Source organism: Rhinopithecus roxellana, chromosome 21, assembly GCF_007565055.1.
Source record: "Rhinopithecus roxellana isolate Shanxi Qingling chromosome 21, ASM756505v1, whole genome shotgun sequence".
In the NCBI taxonomy this organism is placed as follows: Eukaryota; Metazoa; Chordata; class Mammalia; order Primates; family Cercopithecidae; genus Rhinopithecus; species Rhinopithecus roxellana.
Window position 1 is genome coordinate 65,666,783 of NC_044569.1, and position 24,131 is coordinate 65,690,913.

Here is a 24,131-nt window from a genome sequence, read left to right on the forward strand (position 1 = left end):
TGAATAAACATTAGGTATTATTATGTGAGTTTTTAGGACTGAGTCATCTTCATCTGCACCTTAATGACTGTCTTCTTCTTCGATGCCTTCCATACATGCGTGGATGACCCCTCCCAACCCTGGATTGTTGGTTCTTTGATCTCCTTACCTCCAATGACCTTCTCCTTCACATCACCTGAACCACTGATGCCCCTGGTCACATTCCAGCCTTATCAACTCCAAAATCTGTATTACCTCCAAATTCTGAAATTAAAAAGATCCCATACTCTGATCACAGATGTTAATGTTTTGTCATATGTGCTTTATATTTTTTTGAAATAAATTTGTCTACTAGTAAAAAAAAAAAAAATGTTCAAATGCTCTCACTAAAAAAATTCTATGACCTTGGCCAGACGCAGCAGCTCATGCCTATAATCCCAGCACTTTGGGAGGCTGAGGTGGGCGGATCATGAGGTCAGGAGATCGAGACCATCCTGGCCAACATGGTGAAACCCCGTCTCTACTGAAGATACAAAAGTTAGCTGGGCGTGGTGGCACGTGCCTGTAATCCCAGCTACTTTTTCGATACTGTTAGAAACCATCTCCCTCTGAGACTGTGCACCAGCCTTGCAGTGAAGTGAAGATTGTTCCTCAATCTCTCCCCAGGCATAGTATCTCTCCTGTGTGCTCACACACTGTGTGTGTGTGTGTGTGTGTGTGTGTGTGTGTGTGTGTGTGTGTGTGTGTTCATGCAAGGCCTTGCAGTGAAGTGAAGATTGTTCCTCAATCTCTCACCAGGCACAGTATCCCTCCTTTGTGCTCACACACTGTGTGTGTGTGTGTGTGTGTGTGTGTGTGTGTGTGTGTGTGTGTTCATGCACGCACACCATGTGGAGAGGTACATCTTGGTCAATTAGGAACAAGCACCATTGAGGGGATTCAATTCACTGTAACCTTAATAGCTATTTCTTAGAGAGACTACAGAAGAGTACTCTCTCTCTAGTGGCTGCTGCTATTAATAGTATTGCCCTTTCCTCTCCAGAAAGAATATTAGTTCATTCAGAAAAATCACCATCCAAGTTAAAAGTCATAAAATTCATTTTCCGAACTCTTCCTTTCTAGGAAATCAATTCTGGAAATCAATAATTTAATTTACTAAAAATTAATAATTTTTTAAAACCTCTATGGGTACCTTCACCTGTTCACCCTTTTTTTTTAAGACCAGTTTTTATCTGCTCAGAGGGCTTAACACATTCTCTTATACTTTTTCAAACTCAGCCTCATCACAGCCCACTGATAGTTCCAGAATCAACAGTGACTTCTAGGAATGGAGCTCCCTTCTGTTAGACAGCTCTCCCACAGGCTTACACATGTTGCCTCCAGATGACTTGGCTTTCATCCTAGAGTTTGTAATCAACCCAGGGTGTGGATACATGCTGCAGGTGAATTTTTAGCAAACCTGGAAGATATCTCCACATGAAGCAGGTAGGAACTTCAATCCATAAACGCACATGTGCAAGAGACCAACTTTATTTTTTCGTTATTCCCTTTCCATTCTGAGCCTCTATCCTGCAGAGGTAGCAGGCAGTTAATCCCCAGCAAACAGCAACTCTGCTTTTCCTGGGGTTGACCTAACTTCCTGGGGCCAGGGGAAGCCTTCATAGTAGTAAGACATTGCTGAGGGCATTTGCAATTTGTCCACACACAGTCTCCTCTGAGACATCCCTTACTGCTGTCTGTTTATCCCTTCAAGCCTGGCTGTTCTTGCCACTATGTATGTTCCCGGGGACCATGAACTGTTTGGTTTCTATGCTGTACTGAGGCACCAGAGTCTCTGTGAAATTATCCAAGACCCCATATATAATGTGCTGCCAGTTACTCTAGTGGGAGAGGTAGGTATTGCTTCCATGGGCATCTAACCCAGGATATAAGAAACAGATTGCCCCAATCTCAGTATCTTCTGGATTCTTGGAGGCTGACTACTTCCCTAAGACTTTCTCTGGAACCCACCTACATCTCTGCCCTCCTTACTCCCCTTCCATCTATTTCCCATCCTTATCCAACCTCCCCATACTGAAGGAATATTTTATCTCATTCAGGAGAATAATTTTCTCTGCCTCATGAAGTTTCTTTCAGGCAGTTTGCCCAGAGTCCTCTTGGCCTGGCCCACCCGCTCCTGAGGTAACAAAGCACATGATGCCTGCTGTAGCCCTGCAGCTCTGTGGAGTTTCTTGAGCATTCAAGGCCTTCCCAGGGCCTGGATACTCTCAGGGCTCCTTGACTGGCTCCTTCTAACCAATCCTGCCTCCATGTAAATGTCACTTCCCCAACCACCCTATGCAGCCACCCATCATCTTGCACTACCTTGCTTGTTACAGCTCATCGTTTTTATAGCCTTATTACTGCTCATCATTTTTTGTCTCTTTCTTGCTCATCTGTTTATTGTCTGTATTCCCTCTGGACTGTAAATTCCAGGAGGACACAGACTATGTCTGTCTTGTGGTTAAGAACATGAACTTTGGAGCCAGCCTGCCTGGGTTCTAATCTCAGCTCTGCCAGTTACTAGCCACGCAATCTTAGGAAAGTTACTCAACCTCTGTGACTTAGTTTCCTCATCTGTAAAATGAGGGAAACACACCTCATAGCGTAATTATGAGAATTAAATGAGTCAATGCCTGGCACATAGTAAGTACTATAAAGTGTTTATTAAAAGAAGTATGTAGCATTTAGTACAATGTCTGAATCCTAAAAGATGCATGAAACATTTTTGTTGAATGTAGGAATTAATACAAGAATGAATGAATGCTATAACTCCAAACAAATGTAGTCTTCCACCTGTGATTCACTTGCTCTGCTAGCTAAGTCAGAGTGCAACAAGATCAAGGCTATTTGTCTGAATCCTAACAAGGACAGCGTAACTTATGGCTTCATACCAATTAACTACATCCCTAGCCTGTGTAGCCATCTAGCAATTGCACTGTGCTGTTCACAGGCTGTAATGAATGAGAGTCTTAATGGGTCAATATTTGTCTGTCACAACTAGTATACGAATCATACATAGTACATGTCTTATTTACTCTAATTTTATAGTTTTATCTGCTTTGTACATGATAGTTCTTGTTTCTAATCATCCTATAAAAATTATGTAATTTGCCAACAATAATTCCAGAACCTGGAAAGAGTAATATCAATTTAATTATGGTCTTCTTAAAATAATTTATATACATATATATGTACATATTTACTCAAATAGCTGGTTATGATCAGGAGATCATAATTAGCAGATTAAATCATGAGCCAAGTATTTAAGGGATAATCTATGGAAGTGTCTGAAAAATCTTTCTGCTGATATTGACATTTTATTTTCAATGTGTAAAACAACAACAAAAAAGGAAAATATTAGATATTTAAGAAGATATAAAAATGGTTCTTACAGATGAGTTATTATGAATTTAAGATGGTCTCCCCTATCTACAGAGCACAGGCCTTCCTGTTTTATTCATTTGTGCACTTTGAGACTCCTGAGTATATACTTTTCTGTTAGCTTTGCTTTTCTCTGTCCACTCCAGGTCACTCCACAGGAATCAATGGCATAGTCAGCATGGCAGAGCCACAAAGAAGCATGGCCCAGTAAGAAAGAAGATTACACTAATACTAACAAATAGAAATGAGTTAGAAGGATGTATTTACTGTGCAAAGATCTAGCCTATATCACTATGTTCTGAGTGGCCAGCACAAGTCTCCCAGGGAGGACAGGGTGGTCCCCTTGACCCCACAATGAAGGGAAAATTACTATTTCTGTGGCCCAAACTTACCAGCTTTTGAGGAGCACAGAGTTGTCATGGGTAAATGAGAATACCTTCATCGACCTGTTCATACAGTACATTTGAAGTTTAGTCAAGCATGAAAAATATGAAACTTTTATCCACATGACTAATGGAATGAAGACATAAGTCAGACACATTTTGCAGTGACCAATCTCTCAGACCCTGACTGCATAGTCATTCACTGCTAATTCATGTCGGGTTTTCAGCGGGGTTCACAGAACACCAGCAATTGTCTGTACCCCACAGAGCAGGACGTCTGAGAAGTTTAGTGAATGTTCCTCACAGCAACATGTTCTATATTCCACCATTAATTCCACAAAGTACTCGAGTAGCATAACTTCTAATTTAACCTCTTCTTTCTGCTTTCCTTGGGTCTCATGTTCCAGTTTTAAAATCCATATATCTAGAAGGCCACATATGGAAATGATATCTCCCTGTTACACTTGATTTTGTGTCAATATCATGATTCATTTTATACATTGCTTCTCCAGCCCAAAATCCCATCATGTTTTGTTCAGCTCACTGGATCAAAAATATATCACCGTATCATTTCCCCACTGGAAAACATACTACTGTCATTTTTTTTCATGGAAATCAGTCTTTAATATTTGTTCACTAATCTTCACCTCCCCCACCAATGCCTCTCTCCACCCCTGCCTAAAATTACTCACGATTCCAATAAGTTAATATATTGGAAGGGAAAAAATTTGGTTTCAGTCTCAGGGACCAATTTATGATCATCTTAAATCAGCCTCTTTTTAATTGACGAGTCTACTGCAAATTGCATACTTTGGTTTACTCTGTAAAAAATACAATTAAACTAAGGCAAAGCTGGTTATGACTCATGTATAATGAAATGAAAACAGTATCATCATTAAGCACCAAATAAAGCCATTGATTCCGTGTATTACTCTGTCAGTTTTAACTGAATTGCATTTCCCCCTTTCAGTTCTTAATTATGCAGTTCATGCTGAATCTTTATTTTTATGCACAGAATGGGATAATGTTCTCTTCCTCCTTACCTTAGTGTCTAAAAATATAAGCCTATTGAGAACAGAAAAGTCTTTGTTGGTCTTAATTAAAGCAAAACACCTGCTTTTATCCGGGGAGTTGAATGTGTTGCTGTACTGTGAGATTGTTACCAAGTGAGGGGACAATAGGACTGCTTCCTGTTGCATGTCCACCTCCCTGACCTGTGGTCGCAGCCTCTTTCCAAATTCTATCAGAAGAGGAAAACATCACACTCTCTGGCAAAGGAGATCCATGGGGCCTCTCCAGCCTGCTAATGAGCATTAACTCTTGTCTAGACTGTCAGGTCTAGACACAGCAAGGCAAAGTAGATACTGCTTAACTTGGGGGCCGATATGATCAGTGAGATAACAGTCAATCTGAAAATTCATTCTTTTCTTCAGTTAACTTGCAAAAGACCTAAAGGCAAAAGCAGGACTCTCCTCTCTGGTATGTGTCACATAACTGAGATTACGTGCAAGTGAAAATGAGCAAAGGGAGACGGAATGTCTATCAAACCTAGATTTGAAGGAGATCCTGCTACCACAGTGTAATTTCTGTAGTTGAAAAAGAGACAAAAGGGAACACAACCTCTACCGTCCTCTTGTTCCATAATTGTGTCAGCCGTGTCGAAAGTGCTTCTGCCAGATTCAGGTAAATGCGTCACCCTGATACCTGCACAATTTTATTTCTAGGATTCAATTCACAGGAGGCAAATGTTCCTGTGTAAAGACATCAAGTGATAGTGTTAGGAAGTTATTCGTCTTGGACCATATAATAAAGGCTATCTTGGAATTGAGAACCAAAGAATGAGCTCTGGTCGGTCTTTGGTGTCCCAGCGGTATTCGATATAAACTGAAAGATTATTATCATTGGCTTGAAACCCCAAATCACAAGGGCCTGACTCATAATAAGTATTTAGTGGGAAAGAGGAAGTGGCTGTTATTTAGACTTAACCTTAGAGTTGAGGGATTGGCCTCCTCGGGCTGAGAACATTTGATCTGATGCATTGAAGGGCTGGCCCTCTCTGGAATATCTCCTACCTCTGGCATATCAGACTATGCTCTCCGTGCAGCTGCATCTCCAGCATCCATGCTAATAGAGGACACTATCTTGGAATGAGAAGAGGCACTAATCATTCTCGTACTTATTTTACCCATGTTCAAACTCATCTGCCAATATTTCCTTGTGCAGTGTGCTGCAAAGCATTCTAATAAGCTTATTCCAGTTCCATCTTTTTTAAATTCCCAACCTATCCTTTGATAAAAGTGAGGAGAGAAAGGAAAATGCCCAAGAAGTAAGAAAAGGGATTTAGGATGGGAAGAGGGAACTCACATTTATTGAGTTCTTTTATGTTACAGGCACAACTGGGTTCTATACATTAGTGACCAGTTTTTGTTGTTGTTGCTGTTTTTATATCAATGATCAGGTGTGTGTGTGTTTACACACATATATTTATGTATAGGATAACAGGGAAACAAGATAAAGTGACTTAGACACTAGACAACCAAGGGTTAAATGTAAATGCTAGGACATGACTCTACATATTTATAATATCCCTGACTTCAGATTCTACAGTAATAGGTAGCTGGTAATTCTATAAATAATGTTGATTTTCCATGTTCATTGTTCCTAATGTTGCAGACTAATGCATATGCCATGGTAATATCTATTTCAAATCAATTTCCTACAAATGCCTTTCACAACTATTTTGTTTTTATTAATAAATTAAAACACAGCATACTTGAGCAATGTATTTTTGTTCCATGCAAATTCACAGAGATCCAAAAAGATTACGAAGGAGATAAAATTTGCATTTACAAGAGACTCTCCTTCAGAAGGGTTTATGAAATTATTCTTTCACTATTCAAAACAGGAAACCATAAAACAAGGAGATTATAATAAATCCTTGGCAAAAATTCACATGAATACTGCCTGCCAACATTTTAATTAAGGATAATAGGTTGGCTTATCAAATATAATTGAGGGAATATTGACTGAAGTTGGGTTTGTCTAAGGGGCAGGCAATGGAACATGAGGTTCTAGTCACAGCCTCTCTCACATTTCCCCTTGACTCCCTTTGTAAAGAGACATTTTCCCTCACCTTGCCTTCTCAGACCTAGAAACAGATAAATTAAAGGCGCAGCTGGATCCGACAGCCAGGTTCTGTGGAAGTGGAAAGCATTCTGGTACTGATGGAACTTTGCAAAGTTGGACACCAAAGGGATTCCCATGCCTCTGGGGATCCAGTAGGATTCTCATGCCAGAGGAAGGCTCATTCTTCACCCTGGGTGTAACTTGGGCCTCAGCAATTCTCTGATAAGATTTACTGAAATACTTCCAACTGTAGGACAACACAGATTTCCCCTGCCAGCACAAAGGAATAACTTTCCTGAGATTTAAAAACCAGCATATATTCAAGGAAAAAAAAAAAAAAAAAGGAAATTGACTAGCAAAACTACTTCATGAAATACATCTCTTGATTCCTTAATGTCATCCTCTTTATGAACCAGATTTTCTCCTGGCCTAAACTACTCCCTGATTGTAAATTAAGCACCATATGAATAACTTGCCTGATGGTATTACAGTGATCTAAGGTTAATGTTTAACTATTAACAGAAAATAGGATTCCAGGTACTATAACCTGGGAAGAGTACCATTAGGGTACCATTTAGAAAATTCTGTTTAAGTCTTATAATAAAGGAGCAACTTAACTGCTAGAGAAATTTGAGCCAATGAAGAAATTGATGTGAAAAGAATCTATCCCCTGGGCTGGGGTATTTTATGTTTCAATATTGAAACTTGAACATTTTTTTACACCAGAAAAGTTATTCTTAGTAGTTGGCAGAGTAAATCCATGTTATCGTGCATTCTGAAGCAGTTCAGCTGAATCTAATTAGAACATCTGCAGATTTATGCAGCTTTCTGTATATTAAAGTCCCAACCCTTGTGAAATAAATATTTCTACTCAATCCTTTATTTTTACCCTTCTCAGGGTTAATCAGACTAATATGGTATAAATTTTAACAACCATTTTTATGATCCTAGGATGAATGGTGCAATACAAGTCTAAAATATCAAGATCTTACAAATAGTGTCAGTATGTACTGGCTTCAATGCCTTCCTCCTGGCCATCAATTTTGGCTTACAGAAAGGGAAACAATTATGAACTCAGTCATTTGCTTCTTTTTATTCGTTTTTCAGAGATTTTCAAGGTGATCCATTTCTGGGATGTTAAAGAGAACTTGTTTGGTCTTAATGTCTCTCGATAGAGAATTCATTGAATTATGTAGGCAATTAAGCAAAAGGTCAGTTTGGTTTTACCACTTAGACAAATTACTCAGACTCATGTAGAAAATGAATGCTTTGCTAGAGTTATCTTTAAAATACTTCTTGGGAAACAAGGCTACCATGTTTCTTAGGTAACAGAACACCTAGATGCAGCACTTCACACTAGGACTTTCGTCTTAACTCGTCTTCTATGTTAGATCAGGCTCACCTCAGGCTGATGAATAATATCTACTTCAGTCATATAATACCTCAAGGTGTTACCAATTAGGCTTAAAATTTGTTGTATCTCAGGCTGAGAAGCATTCTAGCAAAAAGAGGCCTAATCCTGGAGTCAGAGAGCCCTGTGGAAGCAGCAGCTATATCACTGGTCAGAAGTGAACCACTGGCCAATAATCACACTACCTAGAAGCTTAGAGAATTCATGAGCAAAGAAATACCATTTAACCCAGCAATCCCATTACTGGGTATATATCCAAAGGAGTATAAATCATTCTATTACAATGACACATGCACACGTATGTTCACTGCAGCACTATTCACCAGAGCAAAGACTTGGAATCAACCCAAATGCCCATTCATGATAGACTGGATAAAGGAAATGTACATATACACCATGGAATACTATGCAGCCATAAAAACAGATGAGATCATGTCCTCTGCGGGGACATGGATGGAGCTGGAAGCCATGATCCTCTGCAAACTAACGCAGGAACAGACAACCAAACACCCCATGTTCTCACTTATAAGTAGGAGCTGAAGAATGAGAACACATGGACATAGGGAGGGCAAGAACGCACTACTGGAGTGGTGGAGGGCAAGGAGAGCATCAGAATAAATAGCTAATGTATGCGAGGCTTAATACCTATGATGGGTTGACAGGTGCCGCAAACCACCATGGCACACGTTTACCTATGTAACAAAACTACACGTCCTGCACATGTATCCTGGAACTTAAAATACAATTAAATTTTAAAAATAAACTACTAACAGAAGATTCTACGATTCCAGAGTGAGGATTAATGCATCTAATCAGAGAAAAACATAGTTTATTACTTAAAAACAAATAGGTATATTTTGTCTTTGAATCTTGAATTTTAATTATTTGTTTTGAGAATAAAGGCCACTAACCCACCAAAATATAATAAGATCTAGTTAAGGAGGAAAACCCCTAGGGAAACTTTTCAGCGGATTTCTTCAATATCGTATATAGAAATCCAGAGTGGATCTGTAGGGAGCAATGAAATTCTACATCATGATATAAGGCAAGATATTGAAAATGCTATATGAAATCTTGGTTCTGTCACCTAAAATACAATAATAATTCATGGGTAAAATAAGGATTTACCCAGCAATCTTAAAGATTAAATAAAATAATGTGAGTAACTAGTATATGCTCAATAAATGAGAACTGAGATACAGAGACGAGACCTTTAAAAATGGAGCATGAAAAAAGAGACCCTTTTCCTTGGCAGTTAAAAAAATGGAACATTTGTTTAACTAAAAAAAAAATTGTCAACTCTTTTTTTTTTTAGCAAGCTCTGGCAAATTTTATTAAAGGGAAATTTTGCATGGTTTATTTTTCATCAGTCTGTTCTGGCATGCTTCTAATGATGTCAGAATCACCTGGATCAATGATAGCCAGGGTGCATACTCTGTAGTATTTTCCTCATGCTGTGCCCTGTTCAATATTATTGCTACTGTAGTGATGGACACCAGTTTTGACCAACATTGCACAGTACTCCGTTTCTGATTTCTTCAAAGTTGGACACTTGTTAAAGAGAATAACCAATTTCGCTTTGCCCTGTCTGATCATCTTCAGAGTCTGCTTGTACCCTAGCACATGCTTGTCACTTTTTATAACAAGTTAGAGCCTAGAATTGATCGACTCCACAACTTTTTTGTCTTCTTTGCAGCCACCATCTTTCTGCCTTAGGTGCGGGACGGCCTCCAACCAAGAGTTGCTGTTAAGATGGCCCAGCAGCGAGACAGGCCATTGTCAACTCTTTTTTTTTTCTTTTTTTTTTGAGATGGAGTCTTGCTCTATCGCCCAGGCTGGAGTGTAGTGGCCGGATCTCAGCTCACTGCAAGCTCCGCCTCCCAGGTTCACTGCCATTCTCCTGTGTCAACTCTTAAAAGACTGTTACAGGGTTGGGTTTGGTGGCTCATGCCTTTGATCTCAGCACTCTGCAAAGACAAAGTGAAAGACAGCTTGAGGCCAGGAGTCTGAGACCAGCCTGGGCAATATAGCAAGACCCCCATCTCTAAAAAATAAAAATAAAACCTAAAAATTAGCCATGGTAGGCCAAGCTACTCCAGGGGGCTGAGGCGGGAGGATTGCTTCAGTCCAGGAGTTGGAGACTGCAGTGAGTTATGATCACGCCACTGCACTCCACGCTGGGTGACAGAGCAAGACCCTATCTCTAAATAATTAAATAAAATAAATTTTAAAACACTATTATAAACAAATTCCAGCAGGTTCTTCTTGTCAATCAATGCTTTAAAACAGTGGTTCTCAAAGTGTAGAGCCTGGACCAATGTCAGCGGTATCATTTGGGAACTTGTTAAAATGCAAATTCTTGGGGCCCAAGGTCTACAGAATCAGAAACTTCTAGGATGAGACCCAGAAGCCTGTGTTAACAAGCCTTCCAGAGGACTCTGCTGCATGCTTAAGGTTGAGAAGCACTGTGTTAAGCCTTCCTTCAAGTATCAGTGCAACTTCAAGGCTTCCACTATCTCAAGGGTCCTGCAGAAGGTCCCTTCTTTGTCAGGATGTGCAGATTTCTACTAGATTTGCTGAACAATCTGAGTCTCCACTTCCTCCTTCTTGGCATTCATCTCCTGCTCTTTATTCAGGACTAATTGATGTTCACACTGGCCAATTAGTCAATGCTACAATTCAAATGGCCCCAGCTGTATCCAGAATTAACATGAAAGCTTTCCTAAAATATTTGAGTGGATTTTTTAAAAAATCACAGATTTTCCTTTTCAAAACAAGCATTTGGGCCTATTTTTGTTCAAGTATGAAGGTGAATTTTTCATGTATTATTTCCTCAATATAATTATTTTATGTGTTTGTTAAATACAGAGACTGCTAAAAACTCATTTGTTGAGACTTCCACAAGTTGATAAAGAATAGGATAAAAGCAAATGTACATCTTCATTATTTAACTACCCTAACCTGCTTATCAATCTCATCTTTCATTTGTTCATTCTACAAATATGCATCAAGCACCTATTACGTGCCAGGCACTGTTCTAGGTATGAAGGCTTCGACCGTAAACAAGACAGGTGGGGTGAGATTGGACAGATTGGAGGGGAGTCTCTTCCTGCTACAGCTAGCATTGTAGTGGAGGACAGAACACTATAAATAAATCAACAAATTAACAAGTAAAATAACTACAGGTTGTATTAAATATTCTGCAAGATAGAAACAGGATAATATGATAGAATCCCTGGAAGGGGTGGCTTCCTTAGACAGGGTGGTTGAGAAAGGCATCTTTAGGGAGATTATATCTGAACTTAGTCCTGGAGATTGAAAGGAGCTACTTAAACGAAGAGATGGAGAAAAGTGGAGGAATTCAGGCAGAGGATTATACAGCAAGCAACAGTTTTGCACTTTTTGAAACATGAAAGAAAGCCATAGTAAGTCCGCAGGAAAGAGTGTTGGGGAAACATCATTAAAAACAAAATCTCCTCCCAACACAGAAAACCTCTCTACAGACTAGAAGAGAAAGAAAGTCATCTTATTATTGAAAAAGCATTGAATAAGAATATGATACCTATCACAGGTAATCCATCAAGAGATTCCAAAGTTCAAAAGACATCTCATCCTCTTACCATGTGGTACATACTTGTCATCAAGATAAACAATAACTAGTTCTCAAGTAAGAGGACTTGGCAACATCATTTGTCACACATAGCTCTTCCTAAATTTACTTGGTAGTTGAGGTGACCATCTGTGTTAACTACGGGCTTTATTCCACAGAAAAATAAACTTCTCTTTATGACAAGAGATAGTTTTGCAACTTGGAGCGAGGCACCTGCCCTCCCACAGAAATGGAGAAATAGGGGCACTATCTTCCTTGATTCCATTTGAAAGAGATGGCTCCCACGTCCTTGAGAAAGATATGTCTGGGTCTAAAACTGGCCAGAGGCTTCTTTAGCTTTCAAAAAGATTTACATTATATTTCACAGAGACAGAGAAAGAAGTTAACAATTACAAGTTTTCTAAGTAAATGTTCTAAGAATAAGAGGTTGGAGCAGGGGAATTCCTTCTATTTTCAACAAGAATTAAGCCTCTTAATTTTAAATTGTCTTGGCCCTTAACAAAAGGCATGAATTAAAGTAACAGGAAATTATGCAGGATCTTAGAAGAGTTTACCTTTTACCCCTCAGAGAAATGGAAACCCACTGAAGGTTTGTAACATGATCAAATTTATATGTTTAACAAGGCATTTAGCCCCAGACAGAATGTACTGATAAGGACACAACACAGAATGTACTGAGAAGGACACAACATCACTTTTGTGATAATTCTTGTTAAAAATGTATAACCCAATCTAGTCATAGAAAACAAGAGAGGAACCTAAACTAGGGAACATTCTATAAACAAACTGACCAGTACTTTTAACAAATGTCAATGTTATGAAAGGAAGACTGAAGATCTGTCACAAATTGAAGGCCACTAAAGAGATATGACAAGCAAATGTAATGTGGGTCACTGGACTGTATCCTGGACCAGAAACATTAGTGGAAAAACTGGTGAAAATTGAATAAGACCTGTAGCTTAGTTAATAGTATTACATCAATGTTAATTTCCCGCTTTCCAAAATTGGTTATATATGTAATGTTAAAATTAGGAGAAGCTGGATGAAGAATATATGAGAACTCTCTGCACTATTTTTGTAACTTTTTATAAATACAAAATCATTTCAAAATAAAAAAATTTAAAAGCGAAAGAGCTTTAAAAACATTTTAAAATATCATTTAGGATACTGAGTTAATAAATTATTAAGGAGGGAAACAGAAGTGGGGAGGCCAGATAGGAGGCTAATGAAAAAAAATTGGTAAGAAATAAGAGTTCGAAGATGGTGGCAGCAAAGATGGAAAAAATTAAGAATCAAGATTCATTTTGGGTTCAGAACTGACAGTACTGGGGCATCTATTGAATGTGAGAACTGAAGGTCAAAGGTAGTTTCTAGAACTTTGCATAAGTAACTGTTGGGATGTTGCCATTTTTTCAAACAGAAGGAACTAAGAGAGACATAAGGTTTTAGGCTAGATGATCTCCGGTTTCAACCTCTCCTCTACAATGTTATATCACAAATCCAGCTCCGAGTGAGCAGTGAGCACTGATCAATGTTATAATGAACGATATATGATTTTAACACTATTCTTCATAGAGGTGGCCACAGACACTTCAAATCCCACTTTAGACCTGTGTACAAGCTACAACCATCAAGTTAACTAGTCTAAGACTTGTTTCTTACCAGCGTTTAGTTTTAGACTGATTTTGCTTTTCCTCCCCTCACCCCATTACTTTAGACAGCAAACTAGTCAGCAACAAGGAGTTAATCAGAACCCTGACTAAATCTTTTGATCCTCTTAATTTAGCCAACTGTGGAAACCAAAAAAAAGAAGAAAAAACCAGAAAACAAAAAACCCACCACCTATTTTTTTTACTCAAAAAGTCAAATTGCACTATGTGGACTTACAGATTCTCTAATTTCAACTAAACTAAACTTCATAAAATTGACAAGTATGGATAAAAGATAATACTAATACAAAAAAAAAGACAGACCACACCTTCTTAATTCCAGCATCAGCTCCTTATCTGCCACACTACAACTTAAAAGTAAGCACAAATTTAATCAGAAAAAGTAGTAGCATCTGACTCTATATTTTTAAAAGAATAAACAATTACAACGTACCCCTTTCAGGTAAGGATGACTTTTTACAGAAACTGAAAATGTCTTTACTTTTTAAAAGAAGTCTATGCTATGCCTCCAACCCATTCTGAGAATTTTGAACTGGTTGCTTAGAAATGTTTCCATTAATACATGATTTTGCCACCATAAACCATGCAAGTCTTCCAGATGGTTCTCACTGTGGAGAACGGAGGTCTCCACAGTATTTCTGTGCCCCCACCCTGCATCCTCATCTCCACTTTTCCAGAGACTTTAAGACCCTGACTTTTAAGGGGACAGGCAACTGTTTGTCTTTGCTGGCCTGAGCCTGGGACAGGCTCCTTCAGCACGGTCCTATGGCAGTCCTGGGGAAAGGATGGCACATCTCAGCAGACCCTTCCATGGGACATTTGGACTCAGAACTCACACCATTTGGATTCACAAAGTGGCCCAGACACCTTGCCAGCTCTGTGACCTTAGACAAGTTGTGTATCTCCTTGAGCCCCAGTTTTCATTAGAAAGTGGGGATGGACATAATGCCTCCACACAGTAGTGAGAGGATCTCAGAAGCCAGGGAATACAAAGCTTTTAAGACAAAGCTTAATAAAGGTTGGCAACTGTTAAACTAAATTAAAATTGCGCCTGAGGATGCCCCGTCCTGAGTCCTTAAGTAATGAACCGCAGCCTAACATAGTACATTAACTAAACCCTAACTTAGGAGTTTACTCAAGTAACACATATTAATAGCTGGTCTCAGTCAATCACAGATCGCAGTAGCTGAGCGCCAACCAATCATAGCCAGCTGATTCGAATTAGGCAAAACACCAAGCTGTTGCCTATTAAGCTGTCCCTATGACTTCCATTTTCTGTCCATAAGTGTCTGACCACAATGCAGCCGGGGAATTCTTTGAACCTTTTCTGGTTCTGAGGACCAGATGCTACAATCTTATTTACGATTTTTAAACTGTAAACAAAAGCCAATTCAGATAATGAAAGTAAATTTGTTGTAATTTTGCCTTTTGACACTACTATTGTCCTACTATGTTTCCTAGAGGCAGGAAGCTCCTTAGTTTTTGGTTTCAGAATTGTCCTGTCCTGGGTCAACCACTGTGTTCTCCTTAGTTGAACCATGAGCCATTTCTAAAACACACAAATCTCCTAACATGAGCACATTAAACTGAATAGAAAATATTTTAAAATAATAGCAAAATGTAATGACACTATCAAGAAGAGCTCAGCTATCCTAGTAATAAATGTACAATAAAGCTTATGACCTACCACTTTTATCTATGAAATTTGAAATTTTAAAAAATACATGTAAAACATATTAAATACATATGTACCAGTATTAGTAAGGTGAAGCAAAATAAGCATTTGCATATGCTTCTAGTGAAACTGTAAATTAGTGCAGCCTTCGCAGAACCCCAAATCAATTTGACCCAACAATTTTGCTTGAGGAAGTAATACCATTTTCTTCCTTCTAGATAGCAGAACACATTATAAGGCTATAATAATTAAAACAGTATATGATTTAAACAAAGATATGACCTTTTGATATATTGATATTTAAAATCAGTGGCAAATGATGGAATGGAAAATAAATGGTTTAAAAACAACTAAATATTATTTGGAAACAGCATGAAGTTGGATCCCCTCCTCTTACCATTAAGCAAAAACAAATTTCAAATGGATTGAATATCTCAACATAATAGCCCTAGAAGGAAACACATGTAAGTATTTTTATAATCTTTGAAAGGAGAAGGCCTTTCTCAGCATAGGCATAAGACCTATAATTCATGAAGAAAATGACTGAATTTGTACTACAATTACAAATATGTATATGGCAAGAACAGCCATAACAAAAAAAATCAAAAAATAATAGATGTTGGCATGGATGTGGTGAAAAGGGAACACATCTACACTGCTGGTGAGAATGTAAACTAGTAGAGCCACTATAGAAAACAATGTGGAGATTTCTTAAAGAACTAAAAGTAGAACTACAATTTGATCCAGCAATCCCACTACTGGGTATCTAACCAGAGGAAATGAAGTCATTATATGAAAAAGATACTTGCACACACATATTTATAGCAGTACAATTCACAATTGCAAAAATGTGGAACCAACCCAAATGTGCATCAATCAATGAGTGGATAAAGAAACTGTGATATGATACATACACGCACTATGGAACACTACTCAGCCATAAAAAGGAATGAATTAATGGCATTCACAGCAACTTGAATGGGATTGGAGACTATTATTCTAAGGGAAGTAATTCAGGAATGGAAAATCAAATATCGTATCTGGGAACTAAGCTATGACAATGCAAAAGCATAAGAATGATACAATGCACTTTGGGACTTGGGTGGAGAGGGAAGTTGTGGGAAGGCGTAAGGGAAAAAAGACTACAAATTGGAGTCAGTGTATACTGCTCGGGTGATGGGTGCACCAAAATCTCACAAATCACCACTAAAGAACTTACTCATGTAACCAAATACCACCTGTTCCCCAAAAACCTATGGAAATAAAAAATTTAAAAAATAATTTTAAAAAGTGAAAAAATGAAAAAAACACATTTGTGGCAAAAAAAAAAAAAAAAAAGCACTATAAGTAAAACTGAAAGATCCATGATGGATTGAAAGAACACATTTGCCAGACATAGAAAACAAAGAGTTAAAAGTTTCCATAAATCAGTTAAAAAGATGCAATTTAATAGAAAAATATATACATAATTCAAAGAGAAAATTCACTGAAATGGAAATACAAATGGACATAAACATTGAAAAGATTATCAGTTTTTAAAATTATTATGGCAATATAAATTAAGCAATATAGTCTGCTTATAAGGTTGGCAAAATTTTGTTATGTTAAAGAAAGTGCAGAAAAATGGAAATTCGTACTGCTGTTGAGGGTGTAAATTGGTACAACCTTTTAACAACAATTTGGAAATATTTATCAAAATTAAAAAGTCACACATCTTGTTACTCTTCTAGGAAACTATACTACATAAATACTCAACATGTACACAGATATATGTCCAAAAAAGATTATAACAGGTTTTGTTTATAATAAATAGAAAAACAAACAAAAAGAAATAGTCCAACAACCCATCTGCTGGAGAAGAATGGGTGGAGCGATTCAGCTGAAAGGGGGTGTAGCATCAAAAAAGATTTTAAATAGCAATTAAAAAAATAAAAGCCCAAATGTTATAATCGAGATATTAAATAGTGCATCTATAATAAAATACATTACAGCCATTAAAAAGATGCTTTTGAATATTTACTTAAATAGGAAAAGATTCATGGTATACCAGTTAGAATGAGGCTATGATATCATATGTTGCATATGACCTATATTTGCAACATACATACTCCAAGGAAGGATACACACCAGTATGTGAACAATGGATATCTCTGGGTCGGGGAGGAAAGAGGTTACAAGGTAGTTTAATTTATACTTTATGTTTGTATTTTCCAATTTCTTCAATAGTCACAATTAACTTTTATAATTAAGAAAGTGAAAGTTGAACAACAACAGAAAATGAAGTCAGGAGAGGGAGACAAATCCCTGAACTACAGCAGAGTACCTACTTTATCTTTCTCCGCAAACCCCAACTACCTAAAATGAAGTGCTTTATGTTTATTTTACACATGCAAATACAAAATGTTTTAATTTCATTTTCAAAGCATTCACCGTACCATACACATCCGCATCTATTAATCTCTTATTTTGGGGTTTCAGAATTCGTCTGGTGGGATTTATGAAATCCACATTCTGCCGTCAATCTTCACACTAGGGGTTTTAGAAAATAGCATGAATGAAATGTGCTAACACTGGCCTTGGAATGCAATCATTCTAGAAAGTATATTTATTTTTTATTTTTTTAACCAAAGAATCAATAGATGTTTCAGCTGCTATATAGAAAAATATTCCTTTTCAATATGAAAGCTCAGCTGCAATGGGAAGAAAATATAATGCACTGTAAGAAAAGTTTAAAGTTATAAATTTGTGTGGCCATGCATAAAAACTCCTAAAAACTGTGACCATCCAAGGGTTTCTTTCTGAATGGGTCTTTTATTCCAACGAGTTGGCACAGTGAAAGATGCACTGCATTGTTCTGACATCACACCAGGGTGAAAACACACAGTTCTGTTGACATCAATACAATGCACTACAATATATTTTTTATATCCTCTGTAGGTGTTCTGAAAGGACCCTATTGGTGGAAATGTAAAAAAAAAAAAAAATTACAGGAAAATCCCTGCAATGAATAGTGTACTAAAGCATTTCAATTTCCTAGGAAAAACTGGAGTCTACTTAAAAATGTGATGGTAACATGAAGCATACAAATGGAGAGAAATTTTCAAAGGGAACATACAAAACACTTTTCCTGTGTCACAGTTTATTATGTAAATTCCATACATCTTAGTATAATGCAGTATGCATATGAAAATTAGTTTGTCAGGAAACCTGTTCATAATACACCTCAGTAGATCAAAAAAACGTAATTTTGATGTAGACATAATTTTATTTCTCACTCTGTTCTGTTGTTTTCATGCTTTCTGGTCTTAATCAAAATTGTCTTTTATTTGAATTCTTATGAATGAGTCTTCTTGTAGACTGCATGGCCCCTCCATCGTATTTTAGAAACTAAAAAATAAAGAATTACCAAATGTTGATGTGGTTGGCACTACAGATAGCAAGAGATGAAATAAAACCAGCGGGAAGCCAGACAAGTAAGGGACAGATGCAAAGTGTGGACTCTAAGGGGTCCTGGATACTGAATATTCAAGTATAAGATCTCAGAGTCTTGTGACATGCAGCTTGATTCAGAAATGAGAGAAGAACAAGAGAAGCTACTCAGCAAAACAAATTCATCTCAGCCATGTGAATGTATTGGTCTCCTATGACCCTCACACTGTGCAAGACAGTAGCTCCAAAAGAACTAAATGAATTAGGGCACTTCATCATTTTCTAGTTTAATTAGATTTTTTATAGATATTAACTGAAAACAGTATACTATAGTGTGCTCAAATTAATATAGCCTCCATTGTATACAAGTGTCAAAATGAGTGATTTGGGATTCTCTATGCAAGCATTTGCTTTATTATATGAGCATATCTGTATAGTATAATAATCCATACAGTATAGTAATTCTGTCTAAAAATGTGGAGAACACCTAAAATAAAGGCATGAATGAGACAAATCTTTAATGAAAGCATTTTATAGAAACCAATTTAAGTTTTAATTTGATTAATGTACATGATTGTCAGAGAAGAGAAGGCAGGAATTTTTTTAAGTTTATTCAAAAAATTATTAAGAATTTTAAATATTCATAATTGGATAGAATATAAATACAAAATTAACTATTTTAACTATTTTCAAGTGTACAATTTTGTGGCATTAAGTACATTTTTACTGTCGGGCAAACATCACCACCATCCATCTCCAGAACTTTATATTTCCAAACTGAAACTCCATATCCATTAAATAACAACTCCCTACAGTAAGAAATTCTAAATGCAGGAATAATACCAACATGTATACAATGACATCATGTGCAAGTCAAAGTTAAAACAATAAGAAAAGGTTTTGATGTGATGTGTTTCCCCAACTATATATGTAACCTCTTTTGTGGTATTTTGCTATATTCTAGCATTTTTATTCACTGGTACTATCATTCACTGTATATTTATCATCTAATTAGCTCCCTATTTTCAATTAACCCCCAACATACCAGAAAACATCATCATTGTCATTTATCATCTGAGTCCAACGGGTCCTTTTTTTAAATATATATTTTAAGGCATTTTACAAATAATTTATGGAACAATAAAGAGATAATGAAAAGCTTATTTAAAATTTCATAGGAAGTTAAACACAGCAAACCTCACTGCGTCAAGTAAATGCTGGAGCACAGGCATTGTAAAGGATGAAATAGCACTGTCACACACTTTGTGTGAGTCCCATCACAAAATATTGGTGGACTGGATCGAATCCTTCCTGACTGAATGACAAACTGAATGAAAACACATTTTTTTTTGTGCTCCTAGAAATGTATTGTTCACTCACCTTTTCTTGAAGAAAATTCATGCAGAATATCACCCTCTGAAAACTCATCATCTCAAATTTTGCACATATGATTAATTTCAACATCATCACTCAAAAGTAGAATGCTGCTCTCCGCCTCTTTGCATGTATGCTTTGATTCATCTTAAATTTTGAACCAGATTTATCTATCTCTTTCCTTTATCATTTTGGGCAGAAAATATAAACTCTGAAATTCTTCACTGTTTTTAATGGAAGCTAAAAGCAGACCACAAAGATGGCGTCTTCCATCTCCTCTTACACTATTCTTAAAAGATGATATAATACTTTGGGCAAAGTAATTAGAAAGCTGAAGAATTAATAATATATTATTCTTCAGCCTCAAATTTAGGGAATTCCATGATTCTTATGTCTTATAAAAATAAGTCTGCTTAGCCTAAATGTTAATAATTGATGAGCAATGATGAAATAATTCCTAAGATGATGTACTAGCACAATGTTCCAAGATGTAAAAAATAATAATATTAAGATCACCATAAGAACTCATGTATCTTGGATTTTCAAAAGAGTTTAATGGACCTATATAGTAATTGCAAGATTTAATTTTTTTTTTGTTTAAAGTAATAGTAAATTTTCTCTTTGTTCTTTGGAAGCCTTTGAAGAAATAATAAAGTATCAGTCCTTACAAATAGTTAAAACCGTTTTTAAAAATTTCAAATGCAAATCAGATCCAATGGGCCTTAATGGCATACCGATGACATAGATTTATTTTAGAACTAAATTTTGTATCACTAACATGAAACCATTAACATTTGCCATTTCGGTTAGGATTGTGTCCGTTTATATACTCCACCTAAAGTGACAATGGCTTTAACAGATATATTCCTCACAGAAAAGTAGTCTAGGGAGAGACTGTCCAACCTTGGAAATGGCAGCATCATGGCCACTAGGGACAAGTAGCCTTCTACTTTTCTGCTCTGTCATTCTTAGCATGAGTCTTTTTTTCTCAAGATTGCCTCATTATCCAATTTAGCTGTTGTTGCTCCAGCCATCTCATCTATATGACAGGCAGGAAGGAAAAATGGGCCTAGGGAAGAAAGTGTGCACGTCCTAGCTTATACAGCGTCCTGTGAGCATTTTTACCAGGTGTCACCTATGGCATTTCTATTTATCTCACTGGCCAGGACAAAGACACATGACCACACCTGGGTACAAGGAAGGCTAGGCCTTACAGTGTTTTAGCTGGTACACTGCCACTACCAGTAATAAAGAGATTCCTTAGGAAAGAAGCAGCAAATAATGGATATTGGGTGGCAAAAACAGTTTATGCTACAACTACCAAAAACAGAAGATGACTACAAACACATACAAAAAAAACAAACTATTATTAAACTATAGACATATATAGTTAATAACTAAAGGTCAAAGCCTAAAATCTTCTCACAGTCGGTTTAAAAGGGAAAATATAAAGCACTAGAAAAATATTAAAAATCTTCTCTTTGACCCCAATCAAAAGCACTGAAAGAGAAAATAGTTATTTTCCTTCAGTGATTTGATAATTTAGTGATTTAGTATTATTAAATGTCATATTCGTGTAACATGTAAAAATCACTTTCTAAATGACCAGTGGTATGCAGCTCGCATTTGGGGAAAGTCTGGCTTTCACAAATAAATCATGAAAGGAGGTAAGATTATAGAGGTAAAATGAGGGTAAGGGATGATAAAAGACTTAGGTGCTTAATCAAAAAATTCTAAATTAAAATTTTGGAATTTATACCTGTAAGGGTATTTAGACATTATCCAGCCATAGAATCATAATCTCACTGTTTATTGCAGCACTATTCACAATAGCCAAGATAGGGAATGAACCTAAGTGTCCATCAATGCATGAATGAAGAAAATATGTACATATATACAACAGAATAGTATTCACTCATAAAAAAGAGTGAAATCTTGTAATTTGCAACAACACGGATGGAACTGGAGGACACTGTGTTAAATGAAATAAGCCAGGCACAAAAAGAAACACACTGTATGCTCTTACTCAGATTTGGGAGCTAAAAAAAAAATTGAATTCATGGAGATAGGGAGTAGAATGATGGTTACCAGAGGCTGGGAAGGGTAGTGTGGAGGGGTCAGATAGAAACAGATTGGCTAATGGGTACAAAATACAGTTAGATAGAAGGAGTAAGATCTACTGTTTGGTAGCAAAATAGTGTGACTATAGTCAACAATAATTTTATTGTATATTTCAAAATAACTAAGAGTAGAATTACAATGTTCCTAACACAAATAAATTATAAATACTTGAGGTGATGGGTACCTCAGTTACACACACATGCAGTTACACAGCATATGCTTGTATCAAAATATCACATGTACCTCATGAATATGTATAACTATTATGTATCCATAACTAAAAATTAAAAATCTAAAACAGTTGTTCTGATTTTCTTAAAAATATGTCAGGTTGACTTGAAATAATCATAATAAAAATGACAAAAATTAAGACAATAAAGAATATCATAAATTAAAAAGCAACAACAAAAAGTATCATACCTTATAAAGTTGAAATTTATTTTAGAGGTAACCTTGTCCATTGAACAGAACAATTCTTTGGAACCTAGTTATTTAAGCACTGTTTCAACCTTTTCCATGAGAATAAAATCAGTAACAGGCAACCAATTCCATTTTAAAACATTTCTAATCCTAAAAATGCTTCCTTATATGCATTTAAATAAATTTCCTAATACAATTTACTATTTCCCCTCTGGACCAATAATAAAGTAATTTAACAAGTTTTCCAGGTATAAAGGCTATATAAATTCTATTCACTCAGTTTTATTTATAACTTCCACTTATTGGTTCTTATAGAGACCTGAATACATTTTTATGCAAAAAATAAAATTTATACAAATAAGGAGCCCTTTGACTCACCCTTAGTCCTACTGAGTGAGCCATTATTGTCAGTTTGTTATGAATTATTCCAGATATTTATCTCTTTATGCTCATAGGGAAATATTTTGTTTTATGGATTTTTTTCCATGAACCATAATACATATATATTATATGCAATATGCTTTTATTTGAATTTGATAAATCTTGATCTCTATACATCAGAACCCATATATCTTCTTTCATTTTAACTGCTGCATGGTATTCCATAGCTATGCCATGTATACAACATAATTGTGATACACCCTTGGGATATCTTCTTTTTAAGACATGATCTTGCTCTGTCACCCAGACTGGAGTGCAGTGGTGCAATCATAGCTCACTACTCTGGAACACCTGAGCTCAAGTGATCCTCCTGCCTCAGCCTCTTGAGAAGCTGACTACAGGTGTGCACCCCCATGGCCTGGCTAATTATTAAATTTTTTTGTAGAGACAGGGTCTTGCTGTATTGCCCAGGCTGGTCTTAAACTCTTGGCTTCAAGCAATCCTACTGCCTCAGCCTCTCAAACTGCTGGGATTACAGGTGGGTATTTTCAGTTAAGGGCAATTAATAAAACTGCCAGAGTAAACATGCTTGTAAATGTTTGTGTGTGTGTGTGTCTGTACTTTTGTGTATATTCATTTGTATACAAAAGTTTTCAAAATTACATATAAACAAATGTGCCTTTTTAAAGTATTGATCATACCAAATTACTCTGCAATACAACCATGCAATTTTACACCCACTAGCAGATTATGAGAATCTCCATTTCCTCACATTCTCACCAACACTTTATGTATCAGTATTTGTATCTTTTCCCAATCTGAAACAATTACTTTTTTGTTTGAAGTCATATGGAACATTTCTGTAAAACCTTTTCTTCTTCAATACTCTCCAGCTCCTTTAATTCCATCTTTACAGATCCTGATTTTCAGACCTTTCACTATCCCAGCTTGCCTCCTAGAGATGCTTCAATTTATCAATGTCTCTCTTACAATGTATTTCCAATAACTGATTATAATGATACAAGTGTACTTTGACCTGACCTGTATACAAAACAGAACTATTACCTACCTTGTTCTGAGCTAGTAGATCTTAATATTTTGTGAGTCACTGTTCTCATTGAGAATCTAA

The 24,131-nt window shown here is 36.6% G+C and overlaps 1 protein-coding gene, 1 long non-coding RNA gene and 1 pseudogene across 3 annotated transcripts in view; 1 reads left to right on the plus strand and 2 right to left on the minus strand.

The window, feature by feature from the left end:
* CDH20 (cadherin 20) overlaps positions 1-24,131 on the plus strand; it is a 231,459-nt gene that overhangs the window by 69,311 nt on the left and 138,017 nt on the right. The window lies entirely within an intron of this gene.
* The window catches only part of LOC115895512, a 285,166-nt gene that overhangs the window by 67,852 nt on the left and 193,183 nt on the right, over positions 1-24,131 (minus strand). The gene's annotated exons all lie outside the window — the stretch shown is intronic.
* On the minus strand, positions 9,679-10,025 carry LOC115895510 (annotated as a pseudogene).